General features: G+C 39.0%; 1 long non-coding RNA gene and 1 other non-coding gene across 2 annotated transcripts in view; one reads left to right on the forward strand and one right to left on the reverse strand.

Moving 5' to 3' along the window:
• Nucleotides 1–18,997, forward strand: part of LOC105482010 (uncharacterized) — a 29,284-nt gene that overhangs the window by 7,308 nt on the left and 2,979 nt on the right. The window contains exons 2-3 of the long non-coding RNA XR_987339.3: nt 1,266–1,319; nt 5,291–5,589. This is a non-coding gene — a long non-coding RNA (uncharacterized lncRNA). The remainder of the gene's footprint in view (nt 1–1,265; nt 1,320–5,290; nt 5,590–18,997) is intronic.
• On the reverse strand, nt 16,683–16,786 carry LOC112426715 (U6 spliceosomal RNA). Its single transcript, XR_003018122.2, has one exon. It is a non-coding gene; the product is annotated as a U6 spliceosomal RNA (small nuclear RNA).

Genomic DNA, 18,997 nt, shown 5'->3' on the forward strand with positions numbered 1-18,997 from the left:
TGCTTTAGAAACTATGGAGTCTGTTATTTACTCATGAAGAACATTAATTTTTGGTCTTGCATACACTTCAGTCACTAGCTGATCCCCCTGAACTTGTCTTGACTGTATTTCATGCTTTGTTATGGCAAATCTGTGAAAAACCCAGACCTTCTGACTTCATAGCACTCAACCTCCAAACTCAGATTTATTTCAGGGCTTGGCTTTAGTTAGTTAGTTTGTTTTTAGGGTGGATCTATAATAGGCCATACTCTAGGGTGTAGTCCTTACTCCTAAAGCACAGCTTCTGTGATGTCTCAGTCTGATGCTTGAGATATAACAAGGTGTTAATGGCATCTCTCCATTCTGGCTGGTCTGGATCTCCAATATCCCCAGGGCTTCTTTATCTCTTATATTCTATTCAATTTCTAACTCCTTATCAGCCTCTCTGATAATCCTACAAGGTCATACATTGTGCATGTGCAGCCAAACCCTCATCTAAGACCCCATGGGTGACCCAAACCTACAACTGTAGGGTCCCTTCCCTGCACGTCTCTCTCTTCTTCACAATGCCTTGCCCTTCAGATTCCAGTTGCTTCAGCTACCCCAAACTCTGAATTCTTGACTCCCCAGCTCAGCAAGGGGTCATCTCCTAGTAGGCCATCTATAGGCACAAATCTCTGTCTTTCTGTGGTCAACTTTCATTCCTCCTCCATGTCTTCTGCTATCCTGGATGGGCCAAGTTCACAAATTAGGTCATAAACCGCCTGTACATACCAAATTATTATGGAGGTAAGCTTCTTGCTGATCAGAGTTCCGTGTACTTCTTACTCCCATACACTCCCCTAATTCTGCTTCTCAACTGTCCATTTCCTCAACTCCGGCTCATTCCTTTCTTCTTCAACACATGGTTTTCCTCACCTTAACTTCTTTCCTAGGATATTAAAATAGGATAACATATGTCATTACTGTATTTTTAAAATTATTATTTTTTAAATTTCTTGTTTCTTGGGCCATATAAATATGTATCTCTATATCTCTGTGTAGATCAGTTTGTATATACATGAGCACATGGCAGGCGTTCCTGCATATGCTGGTAAGAGTGTATGTGGCATATTTTCCGTAGAATGAAGTTGGAAGAATAAGGCTGGAGGATATTCAGTGGGAGAGAACTACCTTTGCTAAGCATTGACTCTGAGTCCAGGCATAAAATATACTCTTTACGTAGAAATCTGATTTAATCCTCATTATTCCCCTATGAAGTAAGGATTCTTACTTTCATTTTTCAGAAAGAAAACGGAGTTCAATGAGGCAGAGGTAACATGTCCAAGACCACACACCTGGTAAGCAACAGAGCAAGGATTCAAATTGTGAACCCAAAATAACTGAGACAGGTCTCAGTTAATTTAGAAAGTTTATTTTGTCAAGGTTAAGCATGCACCCATGACATAGCCTCAGGAGGTCCTGACGACTTGTAGTCGGATACAGCTGGCTTTTATAACTTTTAGGGAGACATAATTCTTCAATCAATACCTGTAAGATATACATTCGTTCTATCTGGAAGGGTGGAACAACTTGAAGGAGGGGCTTCCAGGTCTTAAAGGTAGATTTAAACACTTTCTGACTGGCAATTGGTTGAAAGAGTTATTGTCAGTAGAAAGGAATGTCTGGATTACAAGAAGGGGTTGTGGAGATCTGGTTTTTATCATGCACATCAAGCCTCCAAGTAGCAGGCTTTAGACAGAATTTACTGTAAATGTTTCTTATCAGACTTAAGATCTGTGTTGATATTAATGGTGAGGGATATAATGAGGCATGTCCAACCCCCACTTCCATCATGGCCTGACCAAGATTTTTATGTAATTCTGGAATGCCTTTGGCTGAGAGGAGTGATCCATTCAGATAGTTCGGGGAGCCTTAGAATTTTATATATATATTTTTTACAAAACCAACATCTCTCCAGCTCAAATCAGAACTCTTTCCACTCTATAACAGTCTCTCCCCAGAAAGAGTCAGTTAAGAAATGTGATCAAAAGGTAAGTAGTTCCCTGACTCATGAAGTTGGAATTTTAAACTCTGTAAAATATTTGAAGATATTTATTCTGAGCCAAATATGAGTGATTATGGCCGGAGGCACAGTCTCAAGAGGTCCTAAGAACATGTGCCTGATGTTGTGAGGCTATAGTTTGGTTTCATACATTTTAGGAGGACTTAAGACATTAATCAATACATATAAGGTATACATTGGTTTGATCCAGAAAGGCAGGACAACCTAAAGTTGGGGAGGGTTTCAGGTCATAGGTGGGTAAAGATTTTCTTTTCTTTCTTCTTCTTTTTTTTTTGATACAGAATCTCTCTCTGTTCCCCAAGCTGGAGTGCAGTGGCGTGATCTTGGCTCACTACAGCCTCTGCCTCCTGGGTTTAAGTGATTCTCTGCCTCAGCCTCCCGAGTTGCTGGGACTACAAGTGCACACCACCACACTTGGCTAATTTTTGTATTTTTTTGTAGAGACAGTGTTTTGCCATGTTGGCTGAGCTGGTCTCGAGCTCCTGACCTCAAGTGATCTACCTGCCTAAGCCTCTCAAGGTGCTGGGATTACAGGTGTGAGCCACTATACCCAGCCTAGATTAATGTTTTCTGATTGGAAGAGTTAAGTTATTATCTAAAGACCTGGAATCAATAGAAAGGAGTGTCTGGGTTAAGATAAGGGATTGTGCAGGCTGATGTTCTTATTATGTAGATGAAGCTTCCAGGCAGCAGGCTTCAGAGAGAATACACTGTAATTTTTTTTTTTAATCAGACTTAAAAAGATACCAGACACTTAGTTAATTCTCTCCTGGATCAGGGAAAGATCTGGAAAGGAAAGAGGATTCTCTACAGAATGTAGATTTTCCCCACAAGAGACAGCTTTGCAGGACCATTTCAAAATTCATAACAGATATATATATTTAGGGTAAAATACATTGATTTCTTTCAGAACCTGCTGTCACATGATGTATCTTATTGCTACAAATAGTCTGTTCTATCAGTTTTTTTTTTATTATTTTTTTGAGACAGAGTTTCACTCTTGTTGCCCAAGCTAGAATGCAATGACATGATCTCAGCTCAGCACAATCTTCAGGTCCCAGGTTCAAGCAATTCTCCTGCCTCAGCCTCCCGAGTAGCTGGGATTACAGGCATGCACCGCCATACCCGGCTAATTTTGTAATTTTAGTAGAGACGGGGGTTTCTCCATGTTGGTCAGGCTGGTCTCGAACTCCCCACCTCAGGTGGTCCACCCAAAGTGCTGGGATTACAGGTGTGAGCCATCTGACGTGGCCTGTTCTATCAGTTTTAAGATCTCTGTTTTAATGTGAATGCTGGTGGTTGTGCTTGAATTTCAAAGAGAGGAGGGTATGATGAGGTATGTCCAACTCCCCCTTCCCATCATGTCTGAACTGGTTTTTCAGGTTAATTTTGGAATGTCCTTGGCTGAGAGGAGGGGTCCATTCCTTTGTTTAGGGGGTTTGGAAGTTTATTTTTGGTTTACAGAATGAAGGACGGGAGATACATAGGAAAGTAGACTCATGGTCTGGCATTGTCTTATTGGAATTGCTGGATCTTAGGGGTCTTTTACGATAACCTCCTACCTGAAACCTGAGTGATCTGGGAGGCTTTGTGATCAGGCACTGGTGAATGATAAGGGTGGGAGAACTTAGCTGAAAGGGTCAGAGATTTGAGTAACTAAGAAGTGCAGAAAGGGAATCATAGGACACACAAGGAAATGAGCCCAAGGTCTAGAAGAAAAAGGGATTGAGGATGAAGTCAACAGGAAGAACAGAACCCTTACATGACAAAAGGGCTATTTATGCACTGAAATTTACAGGAATCACCAGAGGTAGAATTAAAGCAGCAGAGGGAGGGACTTCCCAAAAGAGACAGCGGTTCAGTGGGTGCAACCAGCCTGCCCTTGGCTCCACAGGGGCTGCCAACGTGAACTATAATCAGGATGAAACAAGCAGTCAGGCTGGAAACGTTAGCATATTGGGAAAGTATATTGAAATGAACACGATGTCATGACAAGCACAAAAAGAAGGGAATCAGTTTGAAAAAGAGAAGAAAGTAAAAGGAAGTAAGAATCTCTCTGAGATTCTGCTGCTCTGGCCAAGGAAGTAAGACTGGAGTTGGGGTGGGGTCCAGATGCATGATCCCTAGAAAGCTGTACTTTCTAATGAGGACTGATGAATTCCTAGGCTTTCCCCAAACTGGATTAAATGTAAATACTCCTTGCTTTGGAAAGCAGCCTGCCTTCTTTACTTTTTTATATTTTAAAATATAAAAGATTGCTTAAATTTCACAAAATTCAAAAGGGGCAGAAGAGTATACAGGGAAAAGCTGTTCTCCCTTCTTCATCTGATCTTCAGTTCCCTTTTCCGAAGGCAGCTGCTATTACCAGGCTTCTATGGATCTTTTCAAAGGTAGTCTCAGCATTTAAAAACATCTATGCATATGGCCTGGCGTGGTGGCTTATGCCTGTAATCCCAGCACATTGGGAGTCCAAGGAGGAAGGATCACTTGATGCTGGGAGGTTGGAACTAGCCTGAGCAATATACAGAGACCTCGTCTCCACGGAAAATTAAAAAATTAGCCAGGCATGGTGGTGTGTGCCAATAGCCAGGCGAAGGTGGGAGGATCCCTTGAGCCCAGGAATTTGAGGCTGCAGTGAGCTATGATCTTGCCACTGCACTATAGCCTGGGTGACAGAACGAGAGCATGGCTTGTACATTAATTTTTTAAACTGCATATATTTATACTTTTCACACAAATGATAGCTCTTCTGCACATTGCTTTTTAAAACTTTTTAACTTTTTAAATGTATTTTTGAAATTATTCCTTATCAGCACATAAAGAGTTGCCTTATTACTTTTTTTTTTTTTTTTGAGACGGAGTCTCGCTGTGTGGCCCAAGCTGGAGTGCAGTGGCGATCTCGGCTCACTGCAAGCTCCGCCTCCCGGGTTCACGCCATTCTCCTGCCTCAGCCTCCTAGTAGCTGGGACTACAGGCGCCCGCCACCTCGCCCGGCTAGTTTTTTGTATTTTTAGTAGAGACGGGGTTTCACCATGTTAGCCAGGATGGTCGCGATCTCCTGACCTCGTGATCCACCCGCCTCGGCCTCCCAAAGTGCTGGGATTACAGGCTTGAGCCACCGCGCCCGGCTCGCCTTATTACTTTTTAACAGCCACATAATTTTCCATCTTAGAGAGATGTATCATAATTTAGGTAGCCTCCTGTTAATGGAAATTTAGGTTAATTTACAATCTTTTGCTATTACAGACTGCTTCAATAAATATCATTGAACATACATCACATCATGTGTGTGAGAGAAAGAGGGAGACAGAGAGATACAGAAGGAGAGAATAAGAGAGAGAAGACGTGAAGATGCAGTCAAGGGCACGAGCGTTTTGAGATATGGACAATGTTTGCCCCCCTTCTTTAAATGCACACAGGCTACTCATGTGCTGACTAGGTGGAGCTGGCCTATGGACTCCCTGTCTGATGGGAAGAAACCGTCAGAAATACCAAGATACATGCTGTTTGTCTCAGTTCTTGCGACAACATGGTGAGGCATGGAGGTGAGTAATTCCTGTATTTTATCACAGAGTGTCAAGATCAAAAGGGGCTAGAAATTCCAAAGTAACACAGTGACTTCTGATCAGTCTCTTGGGCACTCTAATATTGGAAAAGGTAGCCTCTCTGGATAACAGATACAGATATTTGGTCTCTAGAAGTTTAAGTCATTAAAAAAAAATCTTTATTGTATTTATTTATTTTGGTAGAAATGAGGTCTTGCTATGTTGTCCAGGCTGGTCTTGAATTCCTGGCCTCAGGTAGTCCTCCTGGGTCAGCTTCCGAAAGTGCTAAGATTAATTACCAGCTCGAGCCACTGTGCCCAGCCTAGAAGGAAGTTGTGCTCATGATAAATACATAAACCGCCTCTCTGGTCCACACTGGTCTTTGGGATGGGTCCAGGATCCTCTGCTAGGTCCCGCCCAGGGTAAGCACAGCTGAGAGAGCACCAGGTCTCCCATCCCACTAGGTTCTGCGAGGACCTGGGGCCCTTCGAGGACCCAGCTGGGCCATCCCCAAACATGCGGTTCCCAGATTCTAGAGCAATTAGGTGTTTTCTTGATGCTCACACACCCACATCCAAACACAACAGCACTTGTGTTTTCAAAGACAGGACCTTGGTAATCCTGTCCTCCCACCCAGATCTGCCCTCTGTGCTGTGGGGAGGTTATGAGATATGAGTGGGTCACAGCTCAGTGCATTCCCAGCATTGCGTTGGGTCACTGGCTTAGCTTGGAACCGGCTCAGGATAATCACGCTTTTCATCAGCCGCCCCTGTTTCCCTTCCTCATTCCTCTTCCGTGTGAACTTCCACCCCCAGCCTGGAATAAAGCCCTTTCGCTCTCAGCGTTCCAGGTTCTCGAAAAACAAAACTAGTTCCCACTGCCTCCACAAGCCCGCCCTTCCGTCGGAACTGGGGGTCCTTAGACCCTGGACCCAGACAGTGGCTCCATTTCCTATGGACACTTCTGGAACTGGTTTATCACATCTCACTTCTTAGGATGTTTTTAGGCTGCCTCGACACACACACTCCTCCCAGACTCCGCTTTGGATTTTCAGACCTGTTCTGATTGACTTGCTGTGGTCACTAACATTTTCAGGATATTTCCCATGGAATTCCAGGTTCTAAGTAGGTGCCTTGGGGGCTGCTACAGAGAGCCTCTTTAAACACAGAGCTCCCCAGCCCCTTCTTATAAAACACTGTGAAATATATCATACTTTTAGAAAATAACAAAAACATACGCATGTATGTACAGTTGAAAAATAATTATTAAGCCAATACCTGTGTAACTTTCACCCAGGTCAAGAAATAAAATATTGTCAGAACCCTAAAAGCTCCCTGTGTGGCCCTCCCTAATCTACTTTAGATGTTTAAAGTTGCAGCTAAGAGCTCCCTTCCTAAGCAAGTCTGAAAAATACTGGGTTAAGGGATTCTTTCCTGAATGCCCCTACAGCCATATTCACTGTTAAATCTTGTATGTTCGCGTTATCTCTCCAGGTCTCAGAGGCTCCGAAATTTTGCTCTCTCCCTACCCCTGACCTCTACCTCCCAGACTCAAGTAATCCTTTTGCCTTTAGCTGGGACTATAGGCACACGCCACCATGCCTAGCTCACTTTTTGATTTTCTGTAGAGACAGAATCTCACTGTGTTGCCCAGGCTAGCCTTGAACTCCTGCACCCAAATAATCCTCCTACCTCAGCCTCCCAAAGTGCTGGGATTACAGGTGTGAATCACTGCATCTGGCGGATTTTTTTTTTTTTTTATTGCTAATGTCAAGGACTTCTAGCTTTTTTCCTTTATATTTATCTGTTGCTTTCTATTCACTTTTCCCCTCCTTCCCCATCATAAGTCATCACTGACCATCTTTCATGAATACAACAAATCATTCCTTCCCAAAGATGGAAATAATTGTAGAGTACAAACCATACACAGGCCACTAATTACAGGGACAGACTGGTTGCATAATCCAGTTCTGTTTATCATTTTTCATTAGAATACTCGAAATACAGGAGACATTTAATAAATATTTTTGAATAGTTGAAAGTTTCTTGGAATAGCTCCTACTATTCCTGTCCAGAATGTTCTTCCTCTTGGTTACTAAAGAAGCCATCAGATTCCTAGTTCTTCCTTCATTTTCTTTTTTGAGGTGGAGTTTCACTCTCGTCACTCGGGCTAGAGTGCAGTGGCACGATTTCAGCTCACTGCAACCTCCGCCTCTCGGGTTCAAGCAATTCTCCCACCTTAGCCTCCCAAGTAGCTGGGATTACAGGTGCCTGCCACCACACCCAGCTAATTTTTGTATTTTTAGTAGAAACGGGTTTCGCTATGTTAGCCAGCCACCTGACCTTAGGTGATCCACCTGCCTTGGCCTCCCAAAGTGCTAGGAGTACAGGCATTGGCCACCATGCCTGGCCTACTTTTCTTTTTCTAAGTTAAGCATCCTCTGCCCCTCTGGGGCCAGATACCATAGAGTCAGTCCCTCTGTACCTTTTACCATTTATGTTTCTTTATTGAAATTTATAAGATCTCCAGTTCGGTATTGAATAAGTGGTGAATGCAGGTAGACTTTTGTCTTGTTCTTGATTCTAAAGACAATGCATTCTCTTCCTGCCTTCCTTGTTTTTCTCTCTGCCTTTCTCTCTTTCTTACTCTCATTCTCTCTCTCTCCTCCCTCTCTTTCTTATTCTCTCTTTCTATCTCTCCCTTCACCCAGGGCCTTTTATTAATGAATATCCTGCACGATTGAGGAAGGAGACTGGCTAGCGCAGGGGAAGTATGGCTGTATTCAGAAACTCTAATATTGGCATCAGGCTCTGTTTCTCTACTTTTCTTATGGTGGCTTCTTTCTGAGGTAGGGTCTTCTCTCCTATTCAGACAGATGGCCACAACAACTCCAGGCTTTCAGTCTTCTAAATTATCAACCCAGAGAAGACAAAGTGCCTCTTTTCTAATACTTCCAGCAAAATTCTGGGAGTGAACACTCTTTGGCTAATTGGTTCAGCCTGGGTAAAAAGCCTGTTCCTGCGATCAAGGTGATATTATCACTGGTCAGACCTGAGTCACCTGCCCACCCCTGGGGGAAAGTGGTTGGTGAGGTCAGCCCCATTTGAACCGCATGAAGTTATTAAAGGTGTTTATCCAAAAGAAAATAGGATTATTGTTCACACTGGGGCCTGTCAAGGGGTGGGTGGGGAGAGGGAGAGCCTCAGGAAGAACAGCTAATGGATGCTGGGCTTAATACCTAGGTGATGGGTTGATCTGTGCAGCAAACCACCACGGCACATGTTTCCCTATGTAACAAACCTGTACATCCTGCACATGTACCCTGAACTTAAAATAAAAGTTGAAGATAAACAGAAAATAGGCATGTTGTTACCTGAAGAAGAGGGTGTGGATATTCGTAAACTAACACAACAGCTACCTGCTATAGGCAGCGTCTGAGCTGGGTTTGCAGGATGGACAGGATTTAAGCCCAGAGCAATAAAGAACAAGGGAAAAATAAATGGTACATGTGGAAGCCAGGGAGGTGCAGTGTAGACGTTTGAACCAGCAGCCTGGTCCCCCAGGAGGCCCCATGATAGTGAACAAAGAAGCCTTGTGTCCTCCTTGTTTCTTACTAAAATACTTGTTTGTATTATTATTATTTTTTGTCTTTAAAGTTTGCCTATGTATACATATATATGTGTGTATGTATGTATGTATTTTTTTTTAAGAGACAGAGTCTCACCTGTCGCTCAAGCTGGAGTGCAGTGGCACAATCACAGCTCACTGCAGCCTCGACCTCCCAGGCTCAAGCAGTCCTCCCACCTCAGCCTCCTAAGTAGCTGGGACTAGTACAGGTGTGCGCCTCCACACCTGGCTAATTTTTTCCTTTTTTGTAGAGAAGGGGTCTCCCTATGTTGCCCAGGCTAATCTCTAACTCCTGGGGTCAAGGAATCCTCCCACCTCAGCCTCTCAAAGTGCTGGGGTTACAGGCATGAGCCACCACACCCAGCAACAATAATTTCTTAACATAATCTAGTAATAAAATCTGCATTCAAATTTCTATGATTTTCTTAAAAAAAACCCACTTTTATTTATAAGTTGGTTTGTTTAATTAAGATTTAAACACAGTTCACACATTGCATATGGTTATGTATCTCTTAAGTCCTCTTTTTTCAATAAACTTTTGAGGATTAACTTTAAGTCTCTTTTAATCTTTAACATCCTCTGTTCTCATTTCTCATGTGTTTATTTGTTGAAGAAACTGGATTTTACAGGGTTTGACTGGGCAGCACCTCCCCAGTCATAAAAATTGAGTTGTTTAACATGTTTCTTTCTTTGGAGCTCTTGCCTCTAAACTGAAGATAGTTCTAGAGGCTTGATTACACTTCGGGTAATTTTCTTTTGTTTTCTTTCTTTTTTTGACAAGTCAACTTCATAGGTGGTGGTGTGTACTTTCCGTTGCATCATATCAGGGGGCACGTCATGTCTGGTTCTCTTTTTGTTTGTTGGTTTGTTTGTTTTCTTTTTGAGACGGAGTGTCGTTCCGTTGCCCAGGCTGGAGCACAGTTGCATGATCTCTGCTCACTGCAAGCTCCGCCTCCCGGGTTCACACCATTCTGCTGCCTCAGCCTCCCGAGTATCTAGGACTACAGGCGCTTGCCACCACGCCTGGCTAATTTTTTGATTTTTGGTAGAGACAGGGTTTCACCATGTTAGCCAGGATGGTCTCGATCTCCTGACCTCGTGATCCACCTGCCTCTGCCTCCCAAAGTGCTGGGATTACAGGCGTGAGCCACCGTGCCTGGCCATGTCTGGTTCTTTTAAATGGAATACTTCCACTGCTTCAGCTTTCTGAAAGATGTGGGCATTTTGGGTACATACTATTTATTAGATCTAAAAGTTCCCTTTTATTCCTAGTTTGATAAGACTTTTCAAAAACTGTAAATGGATGCTTAATTTACTAAATGCCCTTTCTGCATCTATTTAGGTATTTTCTTTTCCGCTTTGGATAACAGGATTTTCTGTCCTCATAAATTAAGTTAGGGGATGAGCTCTGTTTTTTCAGTTCTCAGGAAGAGTTTGTGTTGGATTGGAATTTTGACTTCTTTGAGTGTTTTGGTAGAATTTGCTTGTAGGTCTTACTATGTGGGCCTGGTGTTTTCCTTGTGGGAATATTTAAAGCCACTGATTCAATTTCTTGAATGGTTTCAGACCTATTCAGGTTTTTTACTTCTTAAGTCAGTTTCAGTGAGTTATGTTTTCCTATGAATTAGTTTGTTTCATCTAAGTTTTCAAAATTATTGGCATCAAATTTTCATAATATTTCCTTTTAATGTCACCTTTTCCATTGCTAATATTCTGTACTTACGCATTTTTTCATTTTCTTGATCAATATTGCATAGGGTTTGTTGTTGTTTCCTAAAGAAGAGCGTGTGGAACTTTTGGTTTTCATCGTCTTCTCCATTCTAAACTTTCCTTTTCACTGATTTCTACCCTTTATTATTTCCTTTCTACTTTCTTTGTATGTGTTCTGGTACACTTCTTTAAACTTTTTTTCTTTACATTAATTAATTTTTTTTTTTTTAGAGAAGGGTCTCACTATGTTGCCCAGGCTGGGGTGTAGTTACTATTCACAGATGCTATCAGAACTCACTACAGCCTCAAATTCCTGGGCTCAAGCAGATCCTCCCGCTTCAACCTCTTGAGTAGCTGGGACTATAGATGACATTGCATCCAGCCAAACTTCTTAAGTTGAATACTTAGTTCATTTTACTTTTTTTTTTTTAAGACACAGCCTTGCTCTGTTGCCCAGGCTGGAGTGCAGTGGCACAATCATAGCCCACTGTAACCTTGAACTCCTCCCTCAGCCTCCCAAGTAGCTGGGACTATGGGTATGTACCGCCATGCCTAGCTAATTATTATTATTTTTTGTAGAGATGGGATCTCCCTATGTTGCACAGGCTGGTCTAGAACTCTGGCCTCAAGTGATCCTCCTGCCTTAGCCTTCCAGAGTGCTGGGATTACAGGCATGGGCCACAGTACCCAGACTTTTGTTTCTAATATAGATGTTCAAGGTTATTAATTTTCTCTCCAGTTGCTGCCTCAGTCACATTCCTGTACTTATTTTCGTTATAAAATAGTTTGAAAATGTTTTCTATATTTATTTAAACTAATTTTTATTGCTTCTTTTTTTGGCTCATGAGCATTAGGAAGTTAATTTCTATTTTTATGACTTTTTTAAAAGTTGAGTTTTACTTTATATTCAGTGAAATGCACAGATCATGTGTGTTGTTTGATAAGTTTTACCAAATGTAGATACCTGTCTAAATCACACATCTATTAACATAGAGACCATTTTCATGACAGCAAAAATGTATGCTTTTTCTATCAGTTCTTTCTCTTCCCTGCACGACGTGAAGCAAGGACTATTTTTATTTTTAGCATCACAGAATAGCTTTGCCTTTTATAAAACTTAACATAAATGGAATCATACTATATGATTCTCTTTACATCTAGGTTCTTTTCTTCATTACATTGTTTTTGAGCTTTTTTCATGTCGTTGCTTATATTTTATTGTCATTCTCCTCCTTCCTGTTTTTCTTCTTCTTCCTCCTCTTCCTTGTTCTCCTCCTCCTCTTTCTTCATAGTGTCACATTTCATGAAAATACCACAATTTACTTACCCATTCTCCTGTTGATGGATATATGGGCTGTTTCCAGTTTGGGGCAAATACGAGTGAAGTTGGTATGAGTGTTTTTGTACAAGTGTTTTTGTAGACTATGTTTTTCTTTCTCTTGGGCAAATACTTAGAAGTGGAAATGCTGAGTCATCTGGTAGATGGGTGTTTACCTTCATAAGAAGCCAAACAGTTTTCCAAAGAAGTTCTACCATTTCATACTCCTACCAGGAAAATCCTAATATTTGACATTTTATATCTTTAATTTTAATTATTCTAGTGAGTAAAATATTATATTCTAGTTGTTTTTAAATCAGTTTTATGATTTTATAATGTATAGTTTACATACAAAAAAGACACACATATTGTTGGGCATAATTTGGCAAGTCTTGACAAATGCACACACCTGTGTGTGTAACCACCACCCTAATCAAGATATAAAACATTTCTCTCACCTCAGAAGATTTCCTTATGCTTCTTTACAGTCAATTACACCCACTTCTGCCCCAGGTTACAATCTCATTTCTACCACTCTATTTTGGTTTTGCCTGTTCTAGAATTTTACATAAATGGAATTACACATGTTGTACCCTTTTTTTGTATGGCTTCTCTTGGCACAATTTTTTTTTGAGATTCATCCATATTTTTGAGTCTAATGTTATTTATTCCTTTTGACTGTGGGTGTGCCACAACTTGTTTATCCATTCTTCTGATGATCGACATTTGTTTTTTTTTCATTTCTGGCTAATTATAAACAAATCTATGAATATTCTTGTACAATAATTTTTTGGATCTACGTTTTTATTTCTCTTGTGTAAATTCCTAGGAGTAGAATGGCTAGACTATATGAAGGTGTTTGTTTAACTTTTCAAGAGACGATCAGACTGTTTTTCAAAGTGGTTATCTATCAATACCTGTGAAAAGAAGGGAAGAGGAAAACCAAAGGAAAAAAACAAAGTGGTTACATAATTTTACATTCCCTATAACAGTGTATGAGAGTTACATCCTTGCCAACACTTGGTATGGTTTTCTTAATTTTAACTCTTCTATTATGAGTGTAGTGGTTTTAATTTGCATTTCCTTGATCACTTGATAGGCGTTAATTTTTTTTTTTTTTTTTTTGAGACGGAGTCTCGCTCTGTCGCCCAGGCTGGAGTGCAGTGGCGCCATCTCGGCTCACTGCAAGCTCCGCCTCCCGGGTTCACGCCATTCTCCTGCCTCAGCCTCCCGAGTAGCTGGGACTACAGGCGCCCGCCACCACGCCCGGCTAGCTTTTTGTATTTTTTAGTAGAGACGAGGTTTCACCGTGTTAGCCAGGGTGGTCTCGATCTCCTGACCTTGTGATCTGCCCATCTCGGCCTCCCAAAGTGCTGGGATTACAGGCTTGAGCCATGGCGCCCGGCCGATAGGTGTTAATGTTGACCATCCTTACACATGCTACGTATCCTTCTGCGAAGTATCTGTTTAAACCTTTCACCTGTTTATGTGGACTATCTTCTTCTTATTGAGATGCAAGAGATATTTACATATTGTATTTATAAATTATTTGTCAAATATATTCTCCTAACGTGTAACATTCCTTATCATTTACTTAAATAGACCTATTAATAAGCAGATTTTAATTTTGATAAAATACAACTTATCAATTTTTTATGGTTAAGGCTTTTCTTGTTTTAGCTAAGAAATCTTTGTCATTCCAAGTTCATGATAGTATTTTCCTTTATCTAGAGACTCTGTAGTTTTAACTTTTATATTTAGGTCGTGATCCACCTCAAATTAATTTTTGTGTATGTGATGAGGTAAACATCAAGATGCATTTTTTCCCATATGGATATCCAATTGTTCCAGCACCATTTTTTAAGAATTTTTTCTCCATTCATTTCTTCTGGTGCCTTTGTAAAAATGTAATTGACTATTTATTATTAAATTCATTTCTGACTCTGTTCTGTTCCATTTGACTATCTGCCTATCTTGACATCAATACCACACTGTCTTGATTATAATATCTTTATAGTAACCAGCAATGTAAGTCCTCCAAATTGGTTCTTTTTTTCAAGATATTTTTGTTTTATTTTGCTGTTACTATTATATGTCCTTTGCATTTTCATGTACATTTTATCATCAGCTTCTCAATTTCTACCAAAAAAACAAAAATCAAAACAACACATGCTGGAATTTTGTTTGGGATTACATTGACTATAGATCAATTTGGGTATAGAGATATATCATCCATGAACATGGTATATCTCTCCATTTGGTCTGGCTTTTAAAAATTTCTTTCAGCAATGCTTTTCAAGTTTATATGTAGAGATTTGTTTATTTTATTTTTTAAGACAGGATCTCAGCCTGTTGTCCAGGCTGGAATGAAGTGGCATGATTTTGGCTTACTGGAGCCTTGACATTCTGGCTCAAGCAGTCCTCTTGTCTCAGCCTCCAGAATAGCTGGGGCTACAGGTGCATGCCACCACACCTGGCTATTTTTTCTTTTTTTTTTTTTTAAGAGATGAAGTCTCGCTATGTTGTCAGGCAGGTTGTAAACTCCTGGCCTCAAGTGAGCCTCCTGCCTCAGCTTTCCAAAATTTTGGGATTATGGGAGTGAGCCACTGCACCCAGTCCATATGTAGAGATATTAAACAAATTTTGTCAAATTTGTTACCAAGTATTTTATGTTCTTTGCTGATCATGTAAGTGACAGTTCTTGAATTTAATTTTTAAATTTTTTTTTTAGCTAGTATATATACAATTAACTGTTATATATTGACCTTGTAGGCTTTGATCAAAGTTTATATTTTATTAACAGTGAGTTTTTTTGTTAAGTTCCTCAGGAATTTCTTTATTTGTAAGTAGAGAAAATTTTACTTCTTCTTTTCCAATATTTATAAGTTATCTTTACTTTACTTGCCTTATTTCACAGGATAGGGCCTCCAGTACAATGCTGGCTGTAAGTGGTGAGAGTCAATACTCTTGCTTTGTTCTTGATTTTGGAGAGAAAGCATTTGGTCTTTCACCTTTAAGTGTGATGTTAATTAAAGGATTTTTAAAAGGGCTTTGTCTAAGTTTAAAGTTTCCTTTGATTCCTAGGTTGCTGAGAGTTTTAATTATAAAATATTAAATTTTAACCATTATTTTTTCTGTAGTTATTGAGATGATAAAATTATTTTTCTCCTTAACGCTGTACATATGATAAACTATATTGATTGATTTTCAAAATGTTAAACTAACCTAGCATTCTTGTGGTAAGCCCCACTTAGCCATGGTACATTATCTTTTTTATGATGACTAAATTTGATTTGGTGGCTGCTAATTCAATTTGTTAAGAATTTTTGCATTTATAATCCTGAGAATTATTTGTCTATGATTTTATTTTCTTGTACCTTACTGGTTTCATACTCTTTTGAAAGAGTTTGTTTACTGTTGGCATTATTTATTTCTTAAATGTTTGAAATAAATCAGTAATAAAACCAATTGGACTTGGAGTTTTCTTTTTTTTTTTTTTTTTTTTTGAGATGGAGTCTTGGTCTGTCGCCCAGGCTGGGGTGCAGTGGCACAATCTCGGCTCACTGCAACCTCCACCTCCTGGGTTCACGCCATTCTCCTGCCTCAGCCTCCCGAGCAGCTGGGACTATAGGCGCTCGCCACTACGCCCGGCTAATTTTTTGTATTCTTTAGTAGAGACGGGGTTTCACTGTGTTAGCCAGGATGGTCTTGATGTCCTGACCTTGTGATCCGCCCGCCTCGGCCTCCCAAAGTGCTGGGATTACAGGCGTGAGCCACCGCGCCTGGCCTGGAGTTTTCTTTAGGAAAAAGTTTTAAACTACGAATTCAATTTTTTAAATATTAATGGAGTTTTTCTTTTTGTATTAGTTTCTGTAATTTTTGTCTTTCAAAGAATTTGCCCATCTCATCTAGGTTATTGAGTTTGATGATATAACCTTGTTCAAAATGTTTCTTTGTTATCCTTCACTGTCTGTTGATTCTATAGTGATATTCCCTTTTTCATTACTAATATTGTTATTTCTTCCCTTTTTGTCTTGATCAGTTTATCTAGGGGTTTCTTAATTTTATTTATCTTTTCAAAGAAGTAACTTTTGATCGTGTTGGTTTCCCTTATTTTCTTTTTTCTGTTTTATTGATTCTGGCTTTAATATTGTTTTCTACCTTCAATTTATTTTGGGTTTAAATTTCTTTTCTCTTTCTATCTTATTAAAGTGGAAAGACATATCAGTAAGTTTTAAATCTTTATTTTCTTCTTACTCATTTAAAACTCTAAATTTCCTAAGCATTGCTTTATCTGCATCCAACATATTTTGGTATGTTATGTTTGCAATACTATCCAGTTCAAAATATTTTCTAATTTTCTCTGTGATATTTTTTCTTTCTGATCTATGGTTATTTAGAGGTTTTTATTTTTAATTGCTAAGAACTTGTGGATTAAAAAAAAAAGGGAGACTTCATGAGTTTGCATGTCATCCTTGTATAAGGGTCAGGCTAATCTCTGCATCATTCCAGTATTAGTCTATGTGCTGCTGTAACAAGTACTTGTGGATTTTACATGTATCTCTCATTTACTGATTTCTAATTTATTTCCGTGTGGAGAGAGTATTATCTGTGCAATTTAAGTCTTTTTGAAATGCATTGAGACTTACATTATGGCTCAGCATATGGTCTATTTTGGTTAATATCTGATGTGCCCTTGAAAATAATGTATGTTCTGGAGTTGTTGGTTATTGTGTTCTGTAAATGTCAATAATGTTAACATAGTTAACCTAAATCATATCTTTTCAAATCTAATAGTTTTTTTTAGTCTATTTGACCTATCATTTCCTGAGAGGGTAAATTTTGTTGTTGTTGTTGATACAGGGTTGCTCTAAAAACTATAATATACATTCTTAATTTATCATAGCCTACCTTGCATTAATATTTTTGACTTATCAGAAGTGAATATGATACAAGATATTCCACTTATCCACTTCCCTTTCATTGTGCTACTGTTACTGCTCATTTTACCTTCATATGTCATAAACCCCACAATGATGATTCTCCCTTTAACAACACATGTTTTAGAGAAATTAAGAAATAAAAAAGTGTCTTTATTTTCACCACTACACTAATGAGGAAAGAAAAAGTATTTTATATTCATATACTTACCATTTCTGGCATCTTTCATGGGGGAAGGGGGTGCAGAACCCAACTTTCTAACCGATATAATTCCCTATTTCCTTTCAGCCTGAAGATCTTCCCTTAGCACTTCTTTTTATTGTCTGTGTGTGTGCAGGTCTACTGTTGATGAACTTGCTCAGCTTTTACCTATATAAAAATCTTTTATAGTCCATCTTTGTGCTTTCCATGTCATATTTAAGAAATATTTGCCTAACTGAATAGGTTTTTTTCTGTTGTTTATTTTAGAATTTTTATGGTGTTGCCTTTTACATTTAGGTGTATCCATTTTTAGTTAATTTTATGTATGTTGTGAGGTAAGAATCAAGGTTCATATCATTTCTATACAGTTGTTCCAGCACCATTTGTTGTGAAGATTATCCTTTCCCCATCAAATTACTTTGGAACCCTTGTTGAAAACTGATTGACAATATGTATGCAGATCCATTTCTAAATTCTCCAATCTGTTTCATTGTCCTATAAGTATCTCTCTGTAATAACAGTACACTGTCTTGATTATTACAGCTTTATAAGAAGTCTTGAAATTGGGTAGTGTTAGTCTTCCAAGTTGGTTCGTCTTTTAAAGAATTGTTTTGGCTCTCCTAGGTCCTTCGCATTTCCAAACAAACTTTAGAATCAGCTAATCAATTTCTACAAAAAAAAATCTGGATGGAATTTTTCTTAGAGTTACATTGAATATATATATATATTGATATGGAGAAAATTCAGATTGTAACAATCTTGAGTCTTTGGTTCATAAACACGGTATATATCTACATTTATTTGGATCTTCCCTAAAATCTTATAGTAATAGTTTTATAATTGTCAGTCTTCTAAATTTGAAGTTATACATCTTTTTCAAATTTATTACCATTCCACATTTTTTATACCATTGTGTTATTGCTTTTTAATTTCAATTTCAAATTCTGCCTTGCTAGTATATGGAAATTAATATTTGTATATTGACCTTGTGTTCTGCAGCCTTGCTTACTCACTCATTACTGCTAGTAGCTTTTTTAGTAAGTTTTGGGGAATTTTTACACAGATAATCAAGCTGTCTTCAAAGATAGTTCGATTTCTTTCTTCATTTTCTATCTAGATACCTTCCTTTTTTCTTTTACTTTCTTTATTGCAATGGTTAGGATCACCAAAGCATGGTTAAATAAAAGTGGTAGAAGCATACATGTTACCTCCTTTCTGATCTTAGGGAAAAACATTAAGTCTTTCACCATTAAGTATAATATTAACTATAACAGTTTTGGGGGATGCCCTTCATCAGAAAAGTTCATCCTATTCTTGTTTCTCTGTGAGTTTTTTCTTTCATGTAAATAAATTTTGAATTTTTTTTCAAATGCTTTTTCTGTATATACAGAGATGATTGTATTAGTTTATTTTTACTAATGTGATGAATTACATTTTTATTTATTTATTTTTTGAGATAGAGTCTCACTCTGTAGCCCAAGCTGGAGTGCAGTGGTACGATCTCAGCTTACTGCAATCTCTGCCTCCTGGGCTCAAGTGATTCTCATGCCTCAGCCTCCCAAGTAGCTGGAACTATAGCTGTGAGCCACCACACCTGCTAATTTTTTGTAT

This window comes from Macaca nemestrina, chromosome 8 (genome assembly GCF_043159975.1).
Source record: "Macaca nemestrina isolate mMacNem1 chromosome 8, mMacNem.hap1, whole genome shotgun sequence".
Lineage (NCBI taxonomy): Eukaryota > Metazoa > Chordata > Mammalia > Primates > Cercopithecidae > Macaca > Macaca nemestrina.